This window comes from Microtus oregoni, unplaced genomic scaffold (genome assembly GCF_018167655.1).
Source record: "Microtus oregoni isolate MIOR12 unplaced genomic scaffold, Mior012 000050F_ref0000143, whole genome shotgun sequence".
In the NCBI taxonomy this organism is placed as follows: Eukaryota; Metazoa; Chordata; class Mammalia; order Rodentia; family Cricetidae; genus Microtus; species Microtus oregoni.
The window spans coordinates 7,914,846-7,935,758 of record NW_024543256.1 but is presented as its reverse complement, the minus strand read 5'-3'; the positions used below and the strand labels follow the sequence as shown (position 1 = coordinate 7,935,758).

Below are 20,913 nucleotides of genomic sequence, written 5' to 3'. Positions count from 1 at the left end.
ATGTACACTCATGTTGTATCATATGCCAATCTTTATAAGATTAAATAATACTACCTTTTATATGTATCCTATATTTTATCCATCCATCCATCCATCCATCTATTTATTCACTGACATTTGGGTTGTTTCTATCATTTGGCTATTGTGAACTGTTCTGCTGTGGATGTGGGTATATAACTATCTGTTTGAGATTCTGCTTTAAAATTTTTTGTGCATATACTCTGCTAATGGAATTGAATTATGGGGTAATTCTACATTTATTCTTTCAGAAATTTTCATATTATTTTCACACAGAACTTGTATTAGTTTATATCTTCTTCACCAGTTAGAAAAAGTTCAAATTTATCCACATTTTCCAACCACTATCAAGATTTCCTGCTTTGTATTTTTAAAATAATAGCCAACTTTGCATATTTTAGATACTAATTCCTCATCAGAGGAACAGTTAGCAAAGTTTTTCTCCCATTCTGTAGTCTGTCTCTTCATTTGACGGACATTTTCCTTTGTAGTACAGAAGCTTTTATTTTGTGAGGTCCTATTTGTCGATTGTTGGCCTTATTTTTGGAGTGGCCAGAGTGTCATTTAGAAAGGAACTGTCTGTATTTAGGGTACTCTTTACTTTTCCTTCTAGCTTTATATTTTTAGTCTTCACGTTGAGGTCTTTTATTCATCTGGAGTTGATTTTTGCACAGGGTGCAAGATAAGCTCTAGTTTGATTCTTCTACACGTAAACATAGGGTTTTCCCAACATCCGTTCTTTTTTTGTTAATTGAAAAGAAATATTTCTCAAATAAAATATTTTGATCATGGTTTCCTCTCCCTCATCTCTTCCTAGATCTTTTGCATCTCCCCAATTATCCAACTCTATATCTTCTTTCTCTTTCTTTAGAAAACAAATAGGCAGGCAGACAAACACACAAACCACAGAACAAACAGGAAAAACAGTGCAAAAACACGAGAAGCATATATAAATTTAGATACATACACAGGCTCACACAGAAATTCCGTAATAAAAAATAAGAACCTACAAGTAATAAGCAAAAGATCAGAAAGGTTAAAAGAAGGGCCGAACAAAGCATTATTAGACAAATATAACAAAAGTTACCATTGCGTTCATTTTCTATTTCCCATCTACCACTGATGTGTGTGATTCCTCTCTGTGTGCTGTTAATATTTTTTTTTATCATTGGTTAATAAGGAAGCTGCTTTAGCCTATGGAAGGTCAGAAAATAATAAAGTGGGAAATCTAAGCATAAATAGAGGAGGAAAATAAGTGGAGTCAGGGAAACACCATGCATTTCCCCAAGAAACAAGAGGTAACAAACCATAACCCTCATGGTAAAATATAAAAGAATAGGAATGAGTTATTTTAAGATGCAAGAGCTAGCTAGGAATATGCCTGAGTCATTGGCCAAACACTGTTATAATTAATATAGTTTCTGTGTGATTATTCAGGTCTAGGCAGCTGGGAAACGAAGGCACAGTCTCTATGATTTGTAAACCCAGTGAGACTTCATTAGAGAAAATTTCTCCTTTGTGAGTAGTTGACACTTGAAGACAATTTTTTGCTAGGGTTGGGGCTTGTATCCACTTTCCCTGCCAGTGCTGAGACTCCATCTAGTGTAGACCTGAGCAGACCCTGTGTATGCTGCCACGGTCTTAGTGAATTCATATATCTAACATAATTTCTTGAATATTTGAGGATGGTGTCTTTTCTTTAAGTGTAGATTTTGGTTTTTGGCCTCTTTGTCAAAAAAATATTCAAAAAGTTGGGTGTAGTTATATGTTTATCTATCTAGATCTTCAATTGTACTCTGTCGATCTGTTGTTTTGAAATAAAAAGTAAATCTAAAGTAAACAAATGAAAGGTTCCATGGACTGAACAGAAATTTTTCAAAAGAAAACATACAAATGTCTAATAAACATTTTTAAATATCCAACATCAGCAGCCATCTGGGAAACACAAGTTAAAATTGTTTTGCAACTCCATTTCATCTCAGTCAGAATCGCTAATAACAGGAAAACAAATGACAACTAATTCTGTCAAATACGTCAAGAAAGAAGGACTTATTTACTGTTGGTAGGAATGTGTAGTGATATTTTATGTTTTAACAAATAAAGCTTGCCTGAAGATCAGAGTGCAAAGCTAAGCCACTAGAGGCCAGGGAGTGGTGGCACACACTTTTAATCCTAGGACTCAGGGGACAGAGGCAGAGGGATCTCTGTTAGTTCAAGGCCACTCTGGGCTACACAAGATTGAAAGTGTTTAAAAGAGAAACAGAGTTCGCACAAAAGTTGATTTCAGCACTTGGGATCACACACCTTTAATCCAAGCACTAGAGAGGTAGAGACAGGAGTGATATGGCTGAGCAGAGAGGGGAATATAAGGTGGAAGGAGACAGGAGCTCAGGGCAGTCTGAGGTTTGGTGGAGAAAGTTTGCAGTCTTCTAGCTTCTAGTTAGAGGACGAAGCCTGAGGAGACAGTCTGAGGATAGGATTACCCCTTTGGTCTAAGTATTGGTAGAGGTAAAAGAACTCTTTAGTGTCTGGCCACTCTGCTTTTCCGATCTTCAGCATTAACTCCTATATCTGACTCTGAGTTTTTATTATTAATACCAATTAGAATTCTGCTGTGGGAACTCCTTCAGCCAGTAGCCTTTAAGATACCAGCCCACTTAGGCATGGTCTCTTATACTACACATGCAGCCGTAAAGCTTTCACTTGCTCTCTCTATCTCCACTGCTGGATTCGGTTCCTGTTCTCCATTCATGCAGAGGATTGTGAGCTGTTAGTCTATCCCTGAAGAAAGAACTCTTTATTATACTCAATTCTGACCTAGTGCGGGATTACTTTATAGTGTCCATCTTCAGAATTCGCGCTGCAGGAATGGAAATTGGTACAGCCAATTTACTATAGAAATCAGTGTAGAGGTTTCTAAAAATGCCAAAAATAGAACTCTCATATGACACAACTCTACTACCCTTGCACATATACCCAAAGAACTCTATACTTTATGGCAGAGATGGCTGCAGATCCTTGCTCCTTGATACTTTATCTAATTATCCAGGCAATGCAGTAAGCCTAGATGTCTACCAACAGATGAGTGAATAATGAAAAATGTCATTCATATATACAATTTAGCCATAAAATTAAATTATCAAATTTGAAGAAAATGGATAGAACTAGAAAATACTATGTGATGAAATGCATACCCAGAGAGACAAATTCCATATGTTCTCTCTCATATGCTGATCTTAGGTTTTAATTTTTAGATTCCAGAGTTTACATTCCAATTAGTGTTAGTGAGGAGTCAGGAAGTATTTAAAAAGCCATGGAAGAGAGGGGTACATTAAAGCAGCAGACAGTAAACCCCACAGAATATGAAAGTGGAGGAATAGAATATTAAGTGTGCAAAGATTTAAACAGGCACAGAGGCAAGGAATGGAGAAAACTGAGAATGGGAAAAGGGTTAAGAAACTTAAGGATATATGAAAAGCATTTAGAAACTTACTAGTTTATAATAATACTTACAAAAATAAAAAAGAAAGATCCTGAAAGAGAGGTAAATTGCATGGGTGGATAATATTGCTTCCAGGAATCATCGTTTTTAAATAAAAATCCTAGTTCCAGGTATAGGTAAATCCTCTAATGAGTTGTTGATCAGGGCATCCTCAGAGACTCCTGAAACAACACAGGCATTACCCATTTCTTGTTGTTGCTAGTTCAAACTAATTGGTACGAACATTGTTGAAGACATCATATGTTGTGACTACAGAACTCAGATAAATCAAGCTAAAGGTAAGTTGGAAGACCCTTTCCTACTGGCTAACATGTATAGTGTCTAAGGTGTTATACAGACTTCTGAGGAGATTTGTTATTAGCAGTCTTACCCAGCTATGGACTCTGCATGCCACAATACTGGCCCGCCAGGAAATACCCACTGAAGGAAGCAGTAGTGGCTGACTGTCCTCTGGTTAGCAACCGGTTTCAGATTGAATTTGAGGCCTGCTCAATGGGAGAAAGTACCTGGTACTGTAAATATTGTTAAAATCTATAACTGGGTGGTCATAGGTTCTAGGAGGAATCCACTACTGTTCTTTTGCTAAATAAACTTATTGTCCAATTGCCTTGTAAATATTTATTTGTAAGCCGGTTGACCAGTGTTAACTCTCAGCCTGGGAAGACCTTTCTGTAGTGGGCAGTGGTTAACACAGGAACTAATACTTAGCTGAGAATAAATGAGTTGAAGTTTAGTGTTGAGCTCCAAATGGAATACCTATATCACACCTCCTCCATGGTTGAGGGAACATCATAGAAAAAAAGGAGAAAGAACATAAGAGTCAGAGGCTGGGGAAGAGTGCTAGTAAATGCTATAGCTATGAAATGGCAGTTGCAATTGAGAACACAAAGCACTTATGGATGCCTCCACACGGTCTGCACAAGGTTAGGCCATTCAACATTCTATCATTGAAAGATGAGGTATCTACGAGCCCCCACCCTTTCCTGAGGAGATTTAGGCAGTTTATGGTTGCCAGATGTTGAAGTGTCATTTTCTTCATAGGAAAGCCACTGTTAAGTTGTCTGTATTCTAGTGAATAACTTCCTACCCAAACTCATACAAAGAACTCTAAATTCAGTAGGTGAAAGAGAGAATGGGGAGATGTGACGGGCTTAGATGCAGAAGAAAGGGAAAGCAAGAGTCATGGGATAATTATAATCAATAATGCATGAGTATATAATTATAAAGATTATATATATTATAAATAATACAATATATAATTATACTAATAATCACATACATGTGTATGAAATTGTAAAAAAAAATAATAGACATCCTAAGGGATATCTAATTTGATGTGGGAGTGTCATATATCAATCTGTTGATTTCATTGGTTAAGCAATAAAGAAACTGCTTGGCCCTGATAGATTAAAACATAGGTGGGAGGAGTAAACAGAACAGAATGCTGGGAGGAAGAGGAAGTGAGCTCAGAGAAGCCATGCTCCCCTCTCCCGGGCAGATGCAAGATGCGATAGCTCTGCTCTCTGGGGCACAAGCGATGAAGCTGCAACCCAGGATGGACGTAGGCTAGACTCTTCCCGGTAAGTGCACCTAGCGGTGCTACACAGATGATTAGAAATGGGCTAAATTAATATGTGAGAATTAGCCTAGAAGAGGCTAGATAGAAATGGGCCAAGCAGTGTTTAAAAGAATACAGTGTCCGTGTAATTATTTCGGGGCATAAGCTAGCAGGCGGCCGGGGTGGTGGGGACGCAGCCCCACTGCTCATATTACAACACTAATTGTCATTAGAATTGCCTTTCTCTAATGACTAGTGATGCTGAACATCTTTTTATGAGGTCATTAACTGTCTTTATATTTTCTTAGAAGCCTAACTATCCAAGTTCTTTTCTTATTTTTGATCTTTATTCAGACACATTATAAACCTGCCCACTTTTTGCCTATTTTTTGTTTTTGTTTTTTTTCCTTTATTATTTTCTTTCTTTCTTTTTTAAATTTATTTATTTATTAAGGATTTCTGCCTCCTCCCCGCCACTGCCTCCCATTTCCCTCCCCCTCCCCCAGTAAACTCCCCCTCCCTCATCAGCCCAAAGAGCAGTCAGGGTTCCCTGCCCTATGGGAAGTCCAAGGACCACCCACCTCCATCCAGGTCTAGTAAGGTGAGCATCCAAACTGCTTAGGCTCCCACAAAGCCAGTACATGCAGTCGGATCAAAAACCCACTGCCATTGTTCTTGAGTTCTCAGTATTCCTCATTGTCCACTATGTTCAGCTAGTCCGGATTTATCCCATGCTTTTTCAGACCCAGGCCAGCTGGCCTTGGTGAGTTCCCGATAGAAAATCCCCACTGTCTCAGTGTGTGGGTGCACCCCTCGCGGTCCTGAGTTACTTGCTCGTGTACCCTCTCCTTCTGCTCCTGATTTGGACCTTGAGATTTCTGTCCGGTGCTCCAATGTGGGTCTCTGTCTTTGTCTCCTTTCATCGCCTGATGAAGGTTAATATTCAGGAGGATGCCTATGTGTTTGTCTTTGGATTCACCTTCTTATTTAGCTTCTCTAGGAACATGAATTATAAGCTCAATGTCCTTTATTTATGTCTAGAAACCAAATATGAGTGAGTACATCCCATGTTCCTCTTTTTGGGTCTGGCTTACCTCATTCAGGATAGTGTTTTCTATTTCCATCCATTTGTATGCAAAATTCAAGAAGTCCTAGTTTTTTACTGCTGAGTAATACTCTAATATGTATATATTCCATACTTTCTTCATCCATTCTTCCGTTGAAGGGCATCTAGGTTGTTTCCAGGTTCTGGCTATTACAAACAATGCTGCTATGAACATAGTTGAGCATATACTTTTGTTGTATGATAGGGCCTCTCTTGGGTATATTCCCAAGAGTGGTATTGCTGGATCCAGGGGTAGGTTGATCCCGAATTTCCTGAGAAACCACCACACTGCTTTCCAGAGTGGTTGCACAAGTTTGCATTCCCACCAGCAGTGGGTGAGTGTACCCCTTTCTCCACAACCTCTCCAGCAAAGGCTATCATTGGTGTTTTATATTTTAGCCATTCTGACAGGTGTAAGATGGTATCTTAAAGTTGTCTTGATTTGCATTTCCCTGATCGCTAAGGAAGTTGAGCATGACCTTAAGTGTCTTTTGGTCATTTGAACTTCTTCTGTTGAGAATTCTCTGTTCAGCTCAGTGCCCCATTTTATAATTGGGTTGATTAGCCTTTTACGGTCTAGTTTCTTGAGTTCTTTATATATTTTGGAGATCAGACCTTTGTCAGTTGCGGGGTTGGTGAAGATCTTCTCCCAGTAAGTGGGTTGCCTTTTTGTCTTAGTGACAGTGTCTTTTGCTTTACAGAAGCTTCTCAGTTTTAGTAGGTCCCATTTATTCAATGTTGCCCTTAATGTCTGTGCTGCTGGGGTTAAACGTAGGAAGTGGTCTCCTGTGCCCATGTGCTGTAGAGTACTTCCCACTTTCTCTTCTATCAGGTTCAGTGTGTTCGGACTGATATTGAGGTCTTTAATCCATTTGGACTTGAGTTTTGTGCATGGTGATAGATATGGATCTATTTTCATTCTTCTACAGATTGACATCCAGTTTTGCCAGTACAATTTGTTGAAGATGCTCTCTTTTTTTCCATTGTATACTTTTCGCTCCTTTATCAAAAATCAGGTGTTCATAGGTTTGTGGGTTAAAGTCAGGGTCTTCTATTCGATTCCATTGGTCGACTTCTCTGTTTTTATGCCAATACCAAGCTGTGTTCAATACTGTAGCTCTGTAATAGAGTTTGAAGTCAGGGATGGTAATGCCTCCAGACAATCCTTTATTATATAAGATTGTTTTGGCTATCCTGGGTTTTTTGTTTTTCCATATAAAGTTGATTATTGTCTTCTCCAGATCTGTGAAGAATTTTGATGGGATTTTGATGGGGATTGCATTGAATCTATAGATTGCTTTTGGTAGAATTGCCATTTTTACTATGTTGATCCTCCCAATCCAAGAGCAAGGGAGGTCCTTCCATTTTCTGGTGTCCTCTTCAATTTCTTTCTTCAATGCCTTATAGTTCTTGTCATATAGATCTTTCACTTCCTTGGTCAGAGTTACCCCAAGATATTTTATGCTATTTGTGGCTATCGTGAAAGGTGAAGCTTCTCTGATTTCCCTCTCTGTTTCCTTATCCTTTGTGTATAGGAAGGCAACTGATTTTTTTGGAGTTGATCTTGTATCCTGCCACATTACTAAAGGTGTTTATCAGCTGTAGGAGTTCTTTGGTAGAATTTTTTGAATTGTATTGCTTCCTTACTGTTCAGTTGAAGGCACTGTGTGTGTGTGATATTAATATAACTTTATAATTTTGGCCCTTAGATTTAGGTATTGTTCCATTTGATTTTACTTTTGCATATAGCTATTCTGAGACAGGTCCTCTTACTGAACCTGGAGCTCACTGACTGGTTGGTCAGCAAGCCCAATGATCTTTCTGTCTCCGGTGCTGAGATTATAGGGACATAAAACAGCACTTAGTTATTTGCATGCATGCTGGAATTTGAAGTCAGGTACTAATGCTTATACATTTTATTGACTCAGTCATCTTTCTAGTCCCTATATATGAGGTTTTTATTCTGTTGTGCTGTTCTATATAACCATCATTATAATTTGATCACTGCAACTTTGATATCAGCTTTTAATTCAGAAACCATGATACTTCCAAAATTTGTTCTTTTTTTTGTTTTAGGATTGATTCTGCTGTTTGAGATTCTGTATGATTTTCAGATGGATTTGTGCACTGTGATTTTAATAAGGATTGCATTGAGTCTGTGTGGGGTACTTTTTGCCAATTCAAAAATTCTTTCCATTAGATTGACCTGCGAGTATTTCTGTGAGGCATTTGCTGATTAATAATTGATATGGGAGGGACTAGTCCCTTTGGTGCGGTGCTGTCCCTGGACAAGTGGTCCTAGATTGTTCAATAGAGTGATAAAAAAGAAGATGCTTCTCATAAGCAGGACCTACATTCACAGTTATGCATATCATCAGTTCACTATTTCTGAAGGCTATCCTGTTGCACAAATACACCATATTATTTCACCCTCTCATTAGTTAAAGTATATTGTGTTGTTTCCAGTTTGAGGCTAGTATAGATAAAACAGACAAACGCATTAAAAGAGAAGAAAGCAAGCCAAGAAAGTCATGGGGAGGAAGCAAGTGAACCTTTGTGATCTGTTTCAGATCCTACCTTGAGTTCCTGCCTTGGCTTCGCTCCATGTTGGACCTGTAAACCAAAGAAACTCTTTCTCTCCAAGTTGTTTTTGGTCATGGTGTTTATCACAGCAACAGAAAGCAAACTAGAACAGAGTCTGGAGAACAGTTTGGGTAGAATCAAAATCTTAGAAATATTAAGTCTTTTAATTTATCAATATGGATATCCTGCCATTAATTTTTCTTAATTACTTGTAGCCCCATTTTATAACTTCCAGTGTCTTTCACCTGCTAGGTTAAGTTCATTCTTAAGTATTTTATTATTTTACTTCTGATGTTATTTTTTAAATTTCTTTTTTGGATTGTTCTTTGGTATTGTAAAGAAACACAATGGGCTCTATGTGTTGATTCTGTAGTTTGTAATATTGCTAAATTAATAATATATTGGTTCTTAGAGATCACAATCTTGCCTTCATTTTGTGCTACTTTTGTATGCCTCAGTTTTCTTATCCATGAAATGGTGTTAATGACAGTATCTAACTCATAGGCTTCACATCAGGATTATATGAGTTCATTTACATATCAAGAACAGTATCTGGCTCATAGTACTCATTTAATAAGTATTTTTGCATTACTCTGTATTTTACATGAAAGAAATGAAACTAAGACATAATTATACTTTTACAAGTATCATTGCATAAGACAAAGTGAAATTTAAAAATGAATCAATTTAAAGAAAAATTTCAAGGGAACTAAAGTACACATGTTCCATAAGAATAAATTAATGACAAGACACCTATATTTATATATTCATAGACTTACTGTTGTTAAAGTTTCAGTCCCATCTAATAACCGTACAGAGTCAATAGAATCCCTATTAAAAGTGCAATGATTTTATTTTGCAAGCTTCTAATATTTGGAAAGTGACAGATGCCTTAAATGTATCGAACTATGGCCTGTCACCCAAAAGACTACTTTTTGAAAAGCAGTAAGTTGTGAAGCTTTACATCGCAGTTTTTCATCATAACTTTCCCTTTCTTTGTCTACCTAAGTCAAAACTAATTCTTAGAAAAGACATTTGGGTTGAAAATTAAATGAAAAATCCATGTCACCATATAGCTCATCACCACCCTTACCCTAGACCCACAAACTTGCATTGAGCAATTGTTGGAGCCCGTGTCATTCCAACACAGATAATTATTTTCCCTAACTGGACTGAAACGGAGTCATGAGGAATAATCAGACGCAACTTACATGGTCATCACTGAAGGGCATCTCAGAGTCTTTTCTCCTGACGATCTCCCACGTCTATTCTCCAAACAGCTTATAAACCATCACATAATTTGAGAGGGAAAATACATTAGGTTGTCCACTAGGTAACCAGGTGAATGCCTTCTGTCACGTCCGCATCTACCTGTCTGCTGAAGTATGCTGTCATGTAGGCCTGAATTAGCATCTTTATAAGATATCCTCCAGCTCTTTCGGCACATAACATCACCCAGCCCAGCCTGTCTGGGCACTGGGTCCGAATCCTTGGGGCACCCAAGTGGGCAGGAGTCCCTTTGTTTCTATCGCCTGCCTGCACCAAACAGGGTAGGCGCTTTGTTTGCGACCTGCCCACCAGCACGGAGGCCTGATCTCTCGGCGCCAGGAGAGACAGCGTTGGGGTGAGATTCTGGCCCCGCCCGCCAGCCTGGGAAGGGGAGCTCAGAGGTTCCTTGGCCCCCTATCCTTCTTGGGCTCTCTGCAGGGCCTCCACTCCCTGCATACCACCTCTTTCTTCCTAGCCCACCCAGCTCCCATCCAGAACCCTCCCCACTTCGGCCCCACCGCCCTCTTTCTGCACATAACATCACCCAGCCCAGTCTGTCTGGGCACTGGGTCCGAATCCTCGGGTCACCCAAGCGTGCGGGAATTCCTTTGTTTCTATGGCCTGCCTGCACCAAGCAGGGTAGGCACTTTGTTTGCGACCTGCCCAACCAGCACTGGAGACCTGATCTCTCGGCGCCAGGAGAGCCAACGTTGGGGAGAGCCAGCGTTGGGTAGGCAAGGAGACCTGATCCAGTAAAAGAAGATCCATAAGGGAGCATTTGGAAGAAGAGATGGGCAGACGCCAAGGCAAGAATTCGCCCAACAAGCTGAAAAGCAACATGAAGCCACCAGAAACCAGCGACCTCACAACGGGAGGACATGAACACCTTAATCAAGAAGAAGTAGAAAAGACTGACTTCATGAAAGTGATTGATGCCCTTAAACAGCATGTAAAAAAAATGCCCTTATAGAAATGGATGAGAAATATAACAGAAAGTTTGAAGAATTGAATAAATCAGTGAATAATAATATCCTCCAAATTACAAAGGAAGGAGCACCAAACATCCTGACCATTAGGTCATCAGCTTCAGCCAACATCTCTCCTCAGGTGATCTACATTTATAATAAAAGAGAAGGAGCAGCACATCCTGGCTATTGTTAGGCAGAGACAGCTTGTCTGCAGAGCTACGTGACCACCTCAGATCAGGCCTATGGCTTTTGTGTCTGGCTGCCATGCCATACAGAAATATGGGCCTACAGGCAGTGAGAAGTATTATACTCCTCCAATTTGGAGAATGGATGGTACCAAGTCTCTTGAAGTATTCCTGGTTATTAGCCTGGTTTGGAATTTGGAGTGTGATGGATCCAAGTGTTTAGATACAGAGACTATTCAAGTGCCAGAAGCAGTGACATACAGAGCAGGAGGTGGGAGTAACAAACTCTTCCCTAATTATTTTAAAATATTGTCTCTGATCTCTCTTTTATAAAATTTTATAAATGCTATTACAAAAAGTCTTGTAAATAAATAAAAACATCGCACACCAAAATTAACCAGACCTAAAGTCTATGCAACTAAATGAACTTTTACACAGTAAAACATGCATTCAGAAGGGTAGAGGTGGAGTTTCACATCAAATTATGCACTTGCAATATTGATATATGCTATGCACGTATCCACCACCAAACCCAAAAGATTTATGACAGAATTAGAACTAAGAAATCAATTGGCTTTTTATTTTCTTTCATAACTCATGCCCATTATATATTCTCATTAATCACTCTTGTATATAGCCTTTCTTGTCCTCATTTCTTCATGTTATTTATATGTACATCTGTTGAATTTCAGGTGTTGGATAATGTGGACTGGTTTCACAATTACGAAATGAAGAGGCTCATCTCATCAATAATATGAGACTCTCATGCCCTTGTTTAAGAAAGCACAAAAATCATGAAAAGAGGTTTATGTTATATTAAATGTAGGCTCAAACCAAACTAGTTTCTAGTACCTAAAATATCCATGGTTTCTTTTTGGAGGGTCATTTTCTGGATAAACATAGGTAACAGCATGAGTGTAACTCCCTGAATTCAATTTTTGATTATGATTAGAGGACCATTCTTGTCACGCTGAGAGCAACATTATTTTATTCCATGAACCTCTTTTAAATTTTATTATTCAAATAATTATCTTTTGAAATGCTGTTCTTGTACTTGTCCATTTTCTCATTTTTGATGGTTGTTTTATGAAACTTGGGAAGGACATCACTTGACGGTGAGTTTATGAATTATTTGAGAAGTTCTTCAGGATCCTTTACCTGCTTGTATTTTTTTTTTCATTTTGGCAAAAGTTTGTATTTTTAATTTCATAATTTCACTGTGCATTGTTAGACATTTGCAAGAAAGAGAAGCAATTGCCAGATATGCTGGAACTTACCTGGTAAGCCACAACCTCATGGTGATACACAGATGAATAGAAATGTGTTAATTTAAAATATGAATTACTTAATAAGAAACCTGAGCTAATAGACCAAATAGTGTTGTAATTAATACAGTTTCTGTGTGATTATTTGGATTTGAGTGACTGGGAAAAGAATGAGAAGCCTCTGTTTACAGAAATGGATGGAACTAGGTACCAGTGGTGTTCAATAAGTGATTTTGAAATAGGACTGAATATTATTATGGTATGTAAAACTTTGCTCCTTGTAGTGATTTTTTTAAAAAAATAAGTAGATGCCAACATTGTAAATCTCAACAATCCATGAGAAAGAATACCTCCAACATCAGTGAACCAGAACATAAAATGGTTTAAACTCAATTTAAAGTAAAACCATCTCTACCTGAAGCCATTGCAAAATGGGCTTACAGTGGTTACTTAATAAAGAAAAGATACTCAGGAAAACACTCTTCAGACTATAGCTGGTTTAATCAGGCTATACAATGAATGAAGGGTATGAAATTTCAATTCTACTTGTATGCCAGTTTCATAGGTACAGGCAGAAGATGTGAAATTTTTCTGAGTTAGACATAACAGATTTTATTAGTCGTAACACAGAAAACATCAAGAACTTCATATTCCTGACAGATCTCTGTGACCATACATGGAGTGGGTAACTAAGGTGGAAGCTATGAACATGGTCAGATCACATAAAAGCTCAGGTGTAGTACAAGACAGATATTGGGGTTCAAGCTGAAGATCAGAAAGACAAAGCAGCCAAACCACTAGAGAGTTTTCACTTCTATCAAGGCTCAGACAAACAAAGGTGTGATCCTGTCCTCAACATGGCTGCAGACTGCAATGCTCTCCACCAAACCTCAGACAACAATGAGCTCTTGTCTCCTCCTGCCTTATAGACCTCTCTCCACCCAGTCATTTCACTCCTATCTCTACCTCCCTAGTGCTGGGATTAAAGGCATATGACTCCCAAGTGCTAGGAACACCTTTGTGTGAGCTCTGTTTCTCTTATTAGACAGATCCAATCTTGTATAGCCCAGGCTGGCCTTGAGTCCTGGGATTAAAAGTGTGTGCCACCACTCCCTGACCTCTAGTGATTTCACTCTGCACTTTGATCTTCAGGCAAGCTTAATTTATTAAAACACAAATAAAATATCACTATACCCTATAAAACTTAAGGAAGCCAAATCTTTTATTATAGGATGTGTATATAACCTTTGGTCTGGAAGTAAAAATCATACATACATACATGAATACATGTACACATTTACACATGTATGCATACACACACATAGTGTTTCTTTACCTAGCCACCCCATTAATGAAAGGAAGAATACTACTCAAGAGTTATAGGAATGGCCAAATATATAACATTCAACATTATACAGAGGATGTCCACAGTCACATATCACAATGGATACTTTGCAGGGCCATGTGCAATTGCACCACCATCAGAGTTAAAAACCAGAGACAGTGAGATTCAAGCTTTGTAGTAGCATAAAGTTGGGGGGCCTTCTGGCGAAGGGCAGAATTGGTTGTTGGGATAATTCTGCAAGATGGTAATGAACTGAAACCTGCGATTCAAAGGTAAGCATCAATGGTTTTCTTGTTTCCTTTGTAAAGGGGGATGTTTGTCTGGGACTGTACTGCACAATAAACAGATCTCTTTGTCTTGGAGAAAGAAGCGATTTTTGTCTTTCATAACAGTTTACAATACAAATATTCTCCAAAATATAGTTAGGGTATCTGCTCACATGAGAAGTGGAAAAAAGAGAAACCTGTGAATAATTGGCTTCCAACACATTGTCAACAAGATTGAAAGACAGTGCATTTTGATTAGGATAATATTAAAATAAAAGTCACAGAAAATACAACAATTTGGATAAGCTGGGCAATAGTTGTATAGTTCTTAATAATGATGGGTAAGGGCAAATTGTAAAATGAACCTTTTAATACAATATTTTTATTAATTCATTGAGAATTTCCTTCAATGTATTCTGATCGTACTCACTCCTTCCCTCTTCTTAACCTTTCCCAAATCCACCCTCCAACTCCCCATCGTTTCTTCTTCTTTTTCTTCTTCTTCTTCTTCTTCTTCTTCTTCTTCTTCTTCTTCTTCTTCTTCTTCTAGAATTCACTGTTTTCAATTTTGTTGCTCATATATTCATTGGTGTGGGCTCATCCACTGAAGTGTGGGTGACCTACAAGTGGCTATACCCTTAAAAGAAAACCAAATCCAAATCTCCCTTCTTCAGAAGCCACTAATTGTCTATACCTTTTAAAAGGGGTGGAGGCTCATGAACCCCTCTCCTCCTCCATGCTGGAATGTTGACTGATTTGATCTTGTGCAGGTCTCGTGGGGGCAATCACAGCTGCTGCAGATTCATTACAGCGGAGGGCCTGTAATGTCCAGACGACACAATTTTCATCTTGTCCTCTTAAACCTCTGGCCCTTACTCTCTATCGCCTTTCCACAACAGTCCGCAAGCTTTGTGAGTATGTGATGGTTAGGTTTTTAGTTTTATTTTTTAAAAATTTTAATTTGTGAACTTGACATAAGCCAGGGTCATCTGGGAAGAAGGAATTTCATTTGAGAATATTCCTCTTTCAGTTTGACCTGGAGTTAGGCAATGCTATGGGGGATTTTCTTGACTAATGATTGATGTGTTGAAGATCCACCCTACTGTAGGCAATGCCATCCCTGGATAGGTGGTCCTGAATTCCATAAAAAAAAAAAAACACTATAAAAGAACTGAGAAAGCCACAGGGAGCAAGTGTTGGTGGATATTTGATCACACTGTGACATTTGAGAGTGTAAATAAAGTTAACTTTGAATCAGGGGGCAGAGGCAAAAACTAGCTGACCAGAATTAGCCATAGAGATTTTGGAGGACTCAGGATATGATATGATAGAGAGGCATAGGAAACAGTAGAGGGTTTAGAAATATTCATAAGCTCTTTTGATTGGGGAAACATGAGGAGAGAGGGTCAGCTGGTCATTCCTCTGCTGTTTTCTTGATCTTTCAGGATTTTACCACAATATCTGACTTCTGAATTTTTAATTAATTAATAATAGAAAAATTTAGATAGGCTCTTCGAGCAAGCCAGACCATCTTCCATGGTCTCTGTCTTAGTTCCTATCTCTATGTTCCTGCCTTAGAGTCTCTCAATGATGGACTGTTATTGGGGACATGTAAGCCAAATAACCAGTTCCAAGTTGCTTTTGGCCACAGTCTTTATTACAGCAATAGAAACCGAACTAAGACAAGGGTGATATGAAATGAATGTCCTATTTGTTGCCGGGAATTCAGTGCACTTACTCTGCACTTTGACCAGTTGTTAGTTTCTGTATTAACTACTATCCACTGCACAAGAAAACTTCTCCAATGAGATCTGAAAGGTGCACTATTCTATGGGTGTAGAAATAGGAATTTAGAAGGCAGCTTAATACAGTGCTTTTTAACTGCATACCAATGGGGAAGTCTCTATATTCTAAATATTTGACCATCAACAGGTATTAGATTTGACGTGGTAATCTTAGCTTTTTAGTGAAGTGAATAAAATTCTTTACACTGTAGATAAAGAAGAATGTGAAAAACAAATTACAAACAAATCAAAAGTTGAACAGACATAAGAAATATTTTGGGGAAATATTTTTTCTACAAATGCTGCTTTTTCCATGAGATATGACATCCTATAGAACAATCTACATCAAATTTCTATTTCTATAATATTATAAACATTTCTGTAAAACTAAAACTAGATGCACCATAAGATCCAGCTATCTTATCTCCAGGTTAAACCTACAGGAAATGAAACTGACATAGTAGGCCAAAGAGATATCTGTATACATATACTAATTGTGACATTACTTGTAATAGATTAAGACATAGAACAAGTCCAGGTGCCAAGCAATAGGTGAATGTAAAAATAAAGTATGGTACACACAATGGAATATTAGTCAGTCATAAGGAAGTACAAAACCTTATCGCTCATAATAAAGGGTGAAACTGGAGCATTGTATTAAATTAAAGTCAGACACAAGAAGACAAGGCATAATACAGTTTTCCTCTTATTTGGAAACTAAAAAAATGGCAACCTGACTGTAGAATAGTAATGGGAAAGTGAGAAGAGTATGGATAAAAAGGCAGCTAGATCTGAGTAGTGCATGCCTTGTGTAAGTATGGAACTGTCACACTGGAGACATTTGCTATATATTACTAGTACACCAAAAAGAATAAAACGAAGCACAAATAGTAAAAAATAAAATGCTCTCTTCTAACTTAGATACCTCTTAAGTCTTTCTCGTTTCTTGCACTAAAATCATTCTCTCCATCCTCTCTGAATTTGGTGTGTTTTGTCTGCAGTATTTATTAGAATAGTTAACACACCCCAATACTACTATAATAGTTTCCCCCTATCCTATGACACCTATGACTCTTGCCTCCAAATAGCTTCCAATCTGGTAGACGCACTTTCGTTCTTTTTTTTTTTCAGACTATACTGGTATATTTAGGATTTAGTGTAGCACATTTATTGCTGAATGAGCAAATCCCTACCATGAGTGGAGATAAGGGGCGCTGTGCTGACCCCGCTGCCTGGCACAGCCCTTCTGAACTGGTCCTCGTGCCCATGTGGCTTGCACCATCCCTGTCTCTTCTGCATCTCACTGAGGAATAAACTCTCCCTGCTTGTGCCACAACACCTGGAGCCCCTTCTACAATCCCTGCCTCACAACCCCACTCTCCTCTAGATGGCTCTGATCCTAGGATCCAAGGGAAAGCACGGATCTCATTACCTCTAAATTAAGCCGAGCTCTCTGTCTGCCTCTGGCCTCGCCCACCCGTGGGGGATTGGAAAGGACTCTTTGACCTTCATTCTCCACCATCACTTTTATTTTACTTATTTTGCTCTTTAAAAGTGGAGGTGTTGGGGGGATTCGAGGTGGTAATTTAAAAAAAGGTGGATAAATGTAAAAAAAGCAGTAACAGCTGGTGACTCAAATGGTGGCGTCCTATTGTCCACTGTCTGTCACTTGTATGACAGAGGCTCCTGTGCCTTCATGCTCCCGAGTCTCCTCCCCATTCCTGAGGTCACTGTGCTTATGATCTGGGTTTCTCCACCTTCCTCCGAAAGGCCACACCCTTTGACCCCACCCTCACCCTATCACAGCACCCTTTTGGATCTTTTCTTGGTTCCTTGGCCTTCTTCCCCTGCCCCTCACTCTCCAAATCAGTGGTCTTTTCATCCTCAGTAGGTTCCCGGAGTCTGACAACCAGTACCAGGGCCTGCAAGAGGCCAAAGAGGCAGGCAAAATGCAGGGGGTGGGCAGTAAGTAGGCTCAGCACAGAATGGAGCCCATGTAGGGCAGCCAGGAAACACAGCAGCGCATGTAGCCAGAGGCCCACAGATCCTCGAAGGCCCGCAGCATCCAAGATAGCTCGAAGTGGCCCAGAGCACAGAGCCAGCAGGGCTGAGGCTAGCAGCTCCAGCAGGCGTAGGGTCAAGTTACTAGAGAGCTGCAGATACTCCTCTGGGTCCTGCAGGTAATGTGAGGGAGCCCTTGGTTGCTCCCGTAGCCAACGCCGTTGACCAGGTTTCTTCAATAGGGCCTCTGGTCCAGTGGTGTCTTGTCCTCCTTGGGGTGACACTCCAAGGTTCTTCATGCCCCCTGAATCCACAGAATCCCATTCCAGTTTAGGAATGGCTCCTCCAGTCTCCAGTCTTGCAGGCTCTTGAACGCTAGAGACAGTTTTGTCCCGCTTGAAGGAATCCTTTCTTCTGCTCCCAGGTTGATCCACTTGGACCTCTCTGCTGGACTCTGGAGCAGCCCCAGGGATCCTCGGTTTCCCCGAATCCTTGGCCTTGAGAGGCCACACATCTCCCATTGTCTCTGGGCCACTGTCCCAGTCACTTCCAGAATTCTCAGGGGAACTGTCCGCCATCTGGGTTCTGGGGCAGGCAAGTCAGCCTTTGTTGATTTCCTGCCGCCCCAAGGTAGAGGTAGCTAGCCACCAAGCCTTTGCAGGAACATGATTTAACTGTATAGTGAGCCCACCAAATCTGCGACCGCTTTCTGACTCTGCTTAAGATTCTTGGAATCTCCTTAGAGGCCGGAATCTGTTCTGGTTCAGAATAGGTATCTGCTTGGTGATGTCTGATGTTGTTCTACTCTGAATTCAGAAAGAGCTCACGTAGCCCCAAGTGTGGTAAAAGGCTTGCCTCCTTGTCAGTTTAGGGGAAAAGAAATCCAACTGCCACCTCACACTGACTCACAAGACTTCCAGGGCCTTATAAGGCCAGGATCACCTCCACAATGTTCTGTTTTTAGATTTCCTTCCCAGCGGTCAGCACCCTAGGTGTCACTCACCAAGGCCACACCCCAAGGTGTCCTTAAAAGGGGAGATGGTACTCCATCGAAGAAGGAAGGTAGGTGGTCCAGAGTCCTTTGGTCCTAAATTTGAGGGGCCTTAAACCGCGCTGCCCGAGGGAGCTCAAGGAACAGGAAGTCCCAGTTGAGAAGAAGACGGGATGGAAGTGTCCTGTGAACTTCAAGCTGTTACACACATTCCTTAACTTAGGAGGCTCTGGGTCTACAAAGTGGCCCCACTGTCCCGGGAGGGAGCAGCTGAGACGCGGCCTCTGTGAGGTCAGAATGGAGATGTCCTTGGTGACAGCAGTCACAGTGCAGGCCTCCTTGGGGACCCAGGTATCAAGGTGCTGCCCGCTGTGGGTAGCTCTGGGGCCCAGCGTCCAGGGAGTGGCCTCACGGAGCCTTGGGAGCCCGGAAGCAGCTGTGCGGGGTCGGTACACTTTGATTCTTTTTTTTATTACTTTATAAGTAATACCAATCAAAATTTCTACTTCCTCCCCTCCTCCCACTTCCCCCATGCTCCCCCACACACCCTCCTCCCTCCCCCTCCAGTCCTGAGAGAGGGCAAGTCCTGCTCTATGGAAAGTCCAAGGCCCTCCCCCCTCCATTCAGGCTTAGAAAGGTATGCATCCAAATAGAATAGGATCCCAAAAAGCCAGTACATGCAGTAGAGACAAATCCCAGTGCCATTATCATAGGCTTCTCAGTCTGCCCCATTTGTCAGCCTCATTCAGAGGGTCCAGGTTGATCCCATGCTCCTTCAGTCCTAGTCCAGCTGGATTTGGTGAGCTCCCATTAGTTCAGGCACACTATCTCAGTGGGTAGACCAACCCCTTGTGGTCCTGACCTTCCTTGCTCATATTCTCCCTCCTTCTGCTCTTCAATTGGACCTTGGGAGCTCAGTCCAGTGCTCCGATGTGGGTCTCTGTCTCTATCTCCATCCATCGCCAGATGAAGGTTCTATGGTGATATTCAAGATATTCATCAGTGTGACTATGGGACAAGGCCAGTTCAGGCACCCTCTCCACCACTGCCTAGGGTCTTACCTGGGGTCATCCCCACGGACTCCTGGGAACCCCTCCGGAGCCAAGACTCTTGTCAACTCCAAAATGGCTCCCTCAGTTAAGGTTACTCAAAACAATATGTCTTCTTGGGAGTTGAATTGATACTGGTTTGTAAATTAATCTTTCCTTCCTCTGTCGTCCTTTTGCTACCCCCTCCTTTTCTCCTTTTCTCTTAGTCCCTCTTTCCTAGGAAACTCCATTTCCCCAAAATCTGAGAGTTAAAGGAAATCCACCTTTCCTCAGGGACTTGTGAAGCCAGTTCCCCTCTAACAAAGGATTCCTTTTTCTGATCACTGACAGATGGGACAAATGGCTCTCTGTGTGATCACTGACAGATGGGACAAATGGCTCTCTGTGGTGCCGATTAGCACACCACATATCATGCTGACCTCCAGGCTCCCTCAGTGTCACAAAGACCTGTTACACACTTCATAGTCCATGCTAGGTCTTCTCACCTCCTCAGCCTAAACTTCTCCACCCCATGGGCTTCTCTCCCTCCGCTACTCATTCTCCTTATAACCCAGCTACTTTTGTCAAGCTCACTCTCTTAGATGTCTTCTTTCTGTCTTCCTCCTCCCCTTCTTTCTGCTCTCTTGTATTCTGCTGGTCTCTATCTCTGCCCAGCTCCTGCTGCTTTTCTCATGACCAGGTTCATATTTTCTGCCTTTGCCTTGGGCTCTTCCAGATGTTTCTGGCTGTTCTGTTCTCTCTCTCTCTCATATATATATGCCTTTCACTTAACTATACCATGGAGTGGTCTTGTTATCAGCTTATACACCTACCTTTCTACCTCTTTTTTCTCCCCCACTAACAAATACCTATTTCTCTGTTACATTTTAATTATCTATTCTGTGTGTAGGTGCATGTGTGGAGGTCACTGTATAACTTGCAGGAATTGGTCATCTTCTCCCATCATGTGGGATCCAGGTATTGAACCCAGATCATTAGGCTTGGTGGCAGGTGTCCTCACCTGGTGAGCCCTCTCAGCAGACTT

At 40.6% G+C, this 20,913-nt stretch overlaps 1 pseudogene; it reads right to left on the bottom strand.

Annotated features, from left to right (window-relative positions):
- Positions 1-17,584: 17,584 nt before the first annotated feature.
- LOC121437091 lies at positions 17,585-18,516 on the bottom strand (annotated as a pseudogene).
- Between the last annotated feature and the right edge of the window lie 2,397 nt (positions 18,517-20,913).